Raw genomic sequence first — 6,556 nt, forward strand, 5'->3', positions numbered from 1 at the left:
TCTGCAGTTAAGTACTTAGTAATATGATTTCTAGGGACTTGTTATTGTGTACCATCAAGTGGCAACCAACCCATAGCTGACCCTCCAGTAGGTTTTGCACAGGCGGAGATAAACCACCTTTCTCCCAGTTACTGGATTTGAACTGTGTACTTTTGCATTGGCAGCACAATTCTTTACAACTAAGCCCCCAGACCTCCCTTTAGGGAAACCTAAAAACTCAAATTAGATTCTAGAAACCAACTGACTCCACCTAATCATGAATCCAGAGCTCAGACATTTTTTAGTATCTATATTTTGAAAACTGAGATAATGAGAAAATGAGGGTGTTGATGAAGAAAAGACAAAATCCGCAAACCTCTGTGTTGAACTAACACCAGCTTTATAGGGTAGGATTTGTAATTATCAACACAGATAGAATTGTACTTTTTTTAAAATCACCAAACATTAACTAGTGCTTTTATTTTAGGTAGATTACTTAACTCATTCACCAGTTTGCACCACACACGTACATATTCTCAAAAGAATTAATGAATAAAACATGACCACAAATGAGACAGTATCCAAGCCATACATATTATATACAGTATTATTAAATTATTAATTCATTCTGCAAGCTCATGCACATCACTCTAGTATTGTTGATCATATGACTAGTGGGCACTATAATAAATCAGAAACTCAATGCCTCACAAAATGAGACTTAAAGGGAAGGCCCTTGGAGGACCTTGTGTTCAAATGATGTAAACAGGGATAAAGCCACTTACCCGTGATCACAAACTTGAGGAAGCCAAAAGCAACAATAGACTCCACTATGGAGAGTCAGAAGGTTTTACAACCTTTTCCAACTTCAGTTTTCATGATTCTAAAACTCTGAACTGAATTCAAACTTTTTCAAGAACATTATCTATTTGTTTAAGGGTCAAAGTCCAGAAGGTCAGCCTAAGTACACACAGTTAGTTCAGTGACATCTGAAGAAAGGTTGAGCGTGCCCAAAGGCAGAGTACTTGGGAAACCCTCTGAATGGCATCAACAGGCTTTAGAAAGTGCTGACTTGCCTTGGAAGGGGCCGGGGGAGCAGACTTAAGCCAAGGTGGCCTCGCAAGGACATGGTCATTCCAGCTATGCCCAGATATGCTTTATTCTCTTAGAAGTTACTAAAAACTATAACACAACAACAACAAAATAACCTTAGGTAATGTCCATAATTTAAGAAGTTCCTCTCAGAGAGCCCCTGGTACTACTCCTGAGCCTGTCCAGAGTTTCAGAAAGACAGAGAACACCTGAAGCAGCTTTTTTCCCTCAAAACATTGAGTGCATAGCTAACCCTTGAACCCTGGCCTGAACAATCAATATCTCTCACTTTAACTACCAAGGGAAGTTCTGTGCAATATAAATTAATGATTTTTAGAAGGATTCAAATTAATAGAAAACTCAAACTCAACAAAAAGATAAGTCAAATAAACACACACAAATATCAATATATTTAATGTGATAAACATAGACCTCTCTCCTTTTCTGTTCTTATTTGTAATATTTCCATGTTTCTTAAAATACTCTGAATTGAATCTCTCTCTGTAAATGAACCCCTTCTTTTCTGAGTGTACTTGCCCAGGACCTTCAGTGATGAATCTTAATAGCCAACATTGGTCAAGCATTGTCGGACATTTCATCCAATTGTAGAATTTTACTTGTAACACCTCCTTTGGTCTTTAAGACAACCTAAGTGTTAGCTTCTTTGTCTTAACCTACCTAAGCAACCTTGCATGCCACTGTTTGCAAACAACCAGCCCAATAATATGCCAAATACTATTGTAACTTCAGCATAGAAGGAGTAAAACAAATGATAATTTATGCCCTCAAGATTCTTACATTTCGATTATGAAAGAGGGATAAATTGTAAACAAGCAAGCATATATACATGCAGTCATAGGATAGTGAGTGCTATTGGAGAAAAACAGGAAATGGGTATGATAGGGAAGATCTATTTTGTGTGTGTGTGAGTGTGTATGGTAGTAGCAGTAGTTGTTGGGTACTGCTGGGTCAGAACTGATTCATTGCTGACTCATCAGCAGGTTTGCAGAGGCAGTAAATCACATGTGAAGAGATTATCCATCTTTCTCCCATGGAGTGGCTGGTGGCTTTAATCTATGTTCCTATGAGTTAGCGGCACAAGTCCTTCCACCAGAGCTCCCAAGTGGTTGTACTAGTTGTCTGTTCAAACGAAGATGTTAGTTATAAAGGGCTCACTGAAAAGGTGACCAACTTCTGATGAGTGACCTTAAGGACATGAGGAAGGGCTTTAAATGCCATTATGATGAGTAGCAGACAATGTGAGATGAATTTCAGTCTGGAATCTGGGCAGAGCTAGTATTTACAAACAGAGCTACTGTGGGGAATGGCTTAGGCCATTAGTTCTACACACTTACACCAAGCACAGTTTCTTTTATTACCACCCTGAAAATTGATGGAAATGGAAAATTCAGGATAAGCTAACATAATATGTCTGAAAAATAGAAACGAAAATTTGAAACACCAGTCCAGGTGTCATTGAGTCAATTCTGACTCATGACCATCCATGTGTGTCAGAGTAGAACTGAGCTCCACAGGGTTTTCAGCGGAGGCAGCCACTGATTTGGCATCCTTAATCACATCCTGCAGGATGAGCCTAATTGACTTCACCCTGAAAAATACATGCTTAAGATTCTGAAAGCACTCCCTCCACTCCTTTCTGTCTGGCCAAGGAATCCCCACTAACCTAGATAATGTAATCAAAGTCATAAAGCATAAATCCTGCCCAATAAGTCAATATTATTGTCATAGTTTAATACTGTGAACTAATAATCTCTGTGTTTTTCTTCTCCTATTTTCTTTCCTTTCATGATCCCTCACAACACCCATCCAGACAGGCAGTCAGGTGCAAAATATCTCTTCTTAAGAGAAGTTATGGTACATTCATATGATGGAATACTATGCAGCATGTAGAAGCAATGATTTTTGAAAATCACTACCTAACTTGGGAGGGACAAGAGAGCATTATGCTACGTGAACTATCTCAGCACCATTAGGACAAATATTGTATAAAACCATTATTGTAGAAATAGAAAGAACTAGTAAAACATGTATGAGGGTCTAAGGGGGGAGAGCAGAGGAGTGATGATGGGCAGGGAAGAGGGGTAATAATAGGGTCACACAATTTGATGGATGGAGGGAGGGGCAGGTAAAGAAAACAGGAATTTGTTGTGAAAAACAATTTCTAATAAAAGAAGGTAAATACAGGTGAGTAGGACAAGGTAGGTCATTCAGATATTTGATTTTTTACCTGGAGCTTGACTTTAGACAGCTAAAACCAAGTAAGTTATATCACTGTTTTCTAGTTCTGCAACAACTCTTTTGTTGTTTTTTAAATAAAATTTTTATTTTATTTTATACTAGTTAACTTACAAAGTTTATGTACATTGTTTTTCACATCAAATCTAGGTGTGTCAGAGACAATGAAGTTGACTGAGATAGAGTAAGGTTCAGAGCTCCTGTATATAGGGTCACTATGAGTTGCAAGCAACTCAACAGCACATTAACAATAGCAATCTTTAAAGGGAGTCTGTCTACAGTATGGATGAATCTAGAGCAAACGATGCTGAGTAACATAATTTGGATCACCTCTTTTTAGAATGGGAAGAAACATGGATCTCTTCCAGTCAGTTGTTCAGGTAGGCTGTCTTGCAAATTTCTTGGTACTGACTAGTAAGCACATCGAGGGTTGTAATTGTTTATTAAATGTCTCAAAACATACTATTTCCTGGGGCCTTATTTTGCAAATTTCTTCAGTGAGCACGAACTTCTTTCAGTATCATTTGTTCTTGATCATATTCTACTTCCTGAAATGTTTCAGTATCAACCAATTCCTTTGGTACTGTGACTTTGTGTATTCCTTCCATTTTCTTTTGATACTTCTTACTTCATTCAACATTTTGCCCAAATAATCCTTCTGTATTGCAACTTGAGGCTTGACTTTATTCTTCAGTTCTTGCAGCTTGAGAAATGCAGAATATGTTCATCCCTTTTGGTGTACTTACTCCACATTTTTGCATATTTCATTATGACAATTTATTTTGTCTTCTCAAGATGCCCTTTGAAATATTCTGTTTTATCTTATTTCAGCATTCTTCCCTTTGTTTTGGCCTCTCTACCTCTAGTGCAAGTGTTAGAATTTCTGTTTTTAAAAATTTTGTACAGTGTTGTATGAAAGGAGAGAAGGTTAGCACTCCCCTTGACAAGGATGGAAGAGACCCTTGGGCCTTACAACACGCATACGGTTAAGGCATTGCCACCTACTTTGTGGCATCTAACCACTGTTTTTCAAAAACCATCACAAAGGACAAAGAAGGTCACTACATAATGCTCAAAGGGTCAATAGAACAAGAAGATATAACAATATTGAATATCTCAACTCAACTATGAATCAGATTCAGATTCTGAAGAATCGAAGAAGCCAAGATATAGACATAGGCTTTTGAGACATAAACTGACTGTAAGTGATGGTGAATCTGGAGAAGAAAAAAATGTAAGGCCTAAAAACATAAGGAAACCAAAGGCAGAAATAGGAGGAAGGTGAGCAGTGATGATTCAGAAGATTCTGATTTTCAGGAATTAGGAGTTAGTCAAGAAGTTAGTGAATCTGAAGATGAACAGAGGCCCAGAACAAGATCTGCAAAGAAAGCAGAGTTGGAAGAAAATCAGCAGAGTTATAAACAGAAAAAGAAAAGACGACACATTAAAGTTCAGGAAGATTCATCTAGTGAAAATAAGAGCAACTCTGGAGAAGAAGAAAAGGAAGAAAAAGAAGATGATGATGACATTGATGATAATGATGATGATGAAAATGATGATTCCAAGTCTCCTGGAAAAGGCAGAAAGAAAATCCGAAAGATTCTTAAAGATGATAAATTACGAACAGAAACACAAAATGCTCTTAAGGAAGAAAAAGAGAGGCGAAAACGGATTGCTAAGAGAGAACGAGAGAGGGAGAAATTGCGAGAGGTGATAGAAATTGAAGATGCTTCGCCCACCAAGTGTCCAATAACAACTAAATTGGTCTTAGATAAAGATGAGGAAACAAAAGAACCTTTAGTTCAAGTTCATAGAAATATGGTTATCAAATTGAAACCCCATCAAGCGGATAGTGTTCAGTTTATGTGGGATTGCTGCTGTGAGTCTGTTAAGAAAACCAAAAAATCTCCAGGTTCAGGATGCATTCTTGCCCATTGCATGGGGCTCGGTAAGACTTTGCAGGTTGTAAGTTTTCTACATACTGTTCTTTTGTGTGAGAAATTGGATTTCAGCACTGCCTTAGTGGTTTGCCCTCTTAATACTGCTTTGAATTGGATGAATGAATTTGAGAAGTGGCAAGATGGATTAAGTGATGATGAGAAGCTTGAGGTCTCTGAATTAGCCACTGTGAAACGTCCTCAAGAGAGAAGCTACATGCTACAGCGATGGCAAGAAGAAGGTGGTGTCATGATTATAGGGTATGAAATGTATAGAAATCTTGCTCAAGGAAGAAATGTGAAAAGTAGAAAACTGAAAGAAATCTTTAACAAAGCTTTGGTTGACCCAGGCCCTGACTTTGTAGTTTGTGATGAAGGTCATATACTAAAAAATGAAGCATCTTGCCGTTTCAAAAGCTATGAATTCTATAATATCAAGAAGGCGGATTATTTTAACAGGAACACTACTTCAGAATAACCTAATTGAGTGTAAAGCTACTTGCTCTTCTAATACAAGCAGCCCAGCTCCAGACTGGTACAAAGATTTTGTTACAGACGCTGATGCTGAGGTTTTAGAGCATTCTGGAAAAATGGTACTTCTCTTTGAAATTCTTCGAATGGCAGAGGAAATTGGGGATAAAGTCCTTGTTTTCAGCCAATCTCTCATATCTCTGGACTTGACTGAAGATTTTCTTGAGTTAGCTAGTCAAGAAAAAACAGAAGATAAAGATAAATCTTTTATATATAAAGACACTTGGCTGGGAACAACACCATGAACACTTCCCCTTAAGTATCCTGTTGGTCCTGCATTCATTCTTGTCTTCTCATGTGACTGAGTGGAAGGATCCACTTCTGCCTTTATGTACAGAGTTTTTTCAGATAGTTGACTGGGAAAACCACCACCACCACCCCCACCACCCCAGCCGTCTCCCTCCTTGGTGTGTGTGTGTGTGTGTGTGTGTGTGTGTGTGTGTGTGTGTCTTTTATTTTAATAATTTTAATGAAAATTTACAGAGACTTTTTATTTCCATTCATTCATTGTTGCACTTTTCTCCCTGCCCAGCCCTCCCCCCAGTTCACTCCTCTCTTTGAAAAGTAAAAGAAAAATTCTTTCTTTAGTATACAATCCCCCCGCACCCTTCCCACCACCCCAGGTACACTCCACTATGCACCCTTAATTCTGGACTCTTGTGATAATTATAATACCCTATCATATATCGCTTTTAAATTATTCTCACCCTCATCTGTTTCGATGCAGTATACATAATTTATCCAGTTTTTTGTAGTCTTAC

The 6,556-nt window shown here is 38.0% G+C and overlaps 1 pseudogene; it reads left to right on the forward strand.

The window, feature by feature from the left end:
- The first annotated feature begins 4,447 nt into the window (after window positions 1–4,447).
- LOC102864865 lies at window positions 4,448–6,040 on the forward strand (annotated as a pseudogene).
- The last annotated feature ends 516 nt before the right edge of the window (window positions 6,041–6,556 follow it).

This window comes from Elephantulus edwardii, unplaced genomic scaffold, assembly GCF_000299155.1.
Source record: "Elephantulus edwardii isolate Elephantulus edwardi_28Jun2011 unplaced genomic scaffold, EleEdw1.0 scaffold00369, whole genome shotgun sequence".
Lineage (NCBI taxonomy): Eukaryota > Metazoa > Chordata > Mammalia > Macroscelidea > Macroscelididae > Elephantulus > Elephantulus edwardii.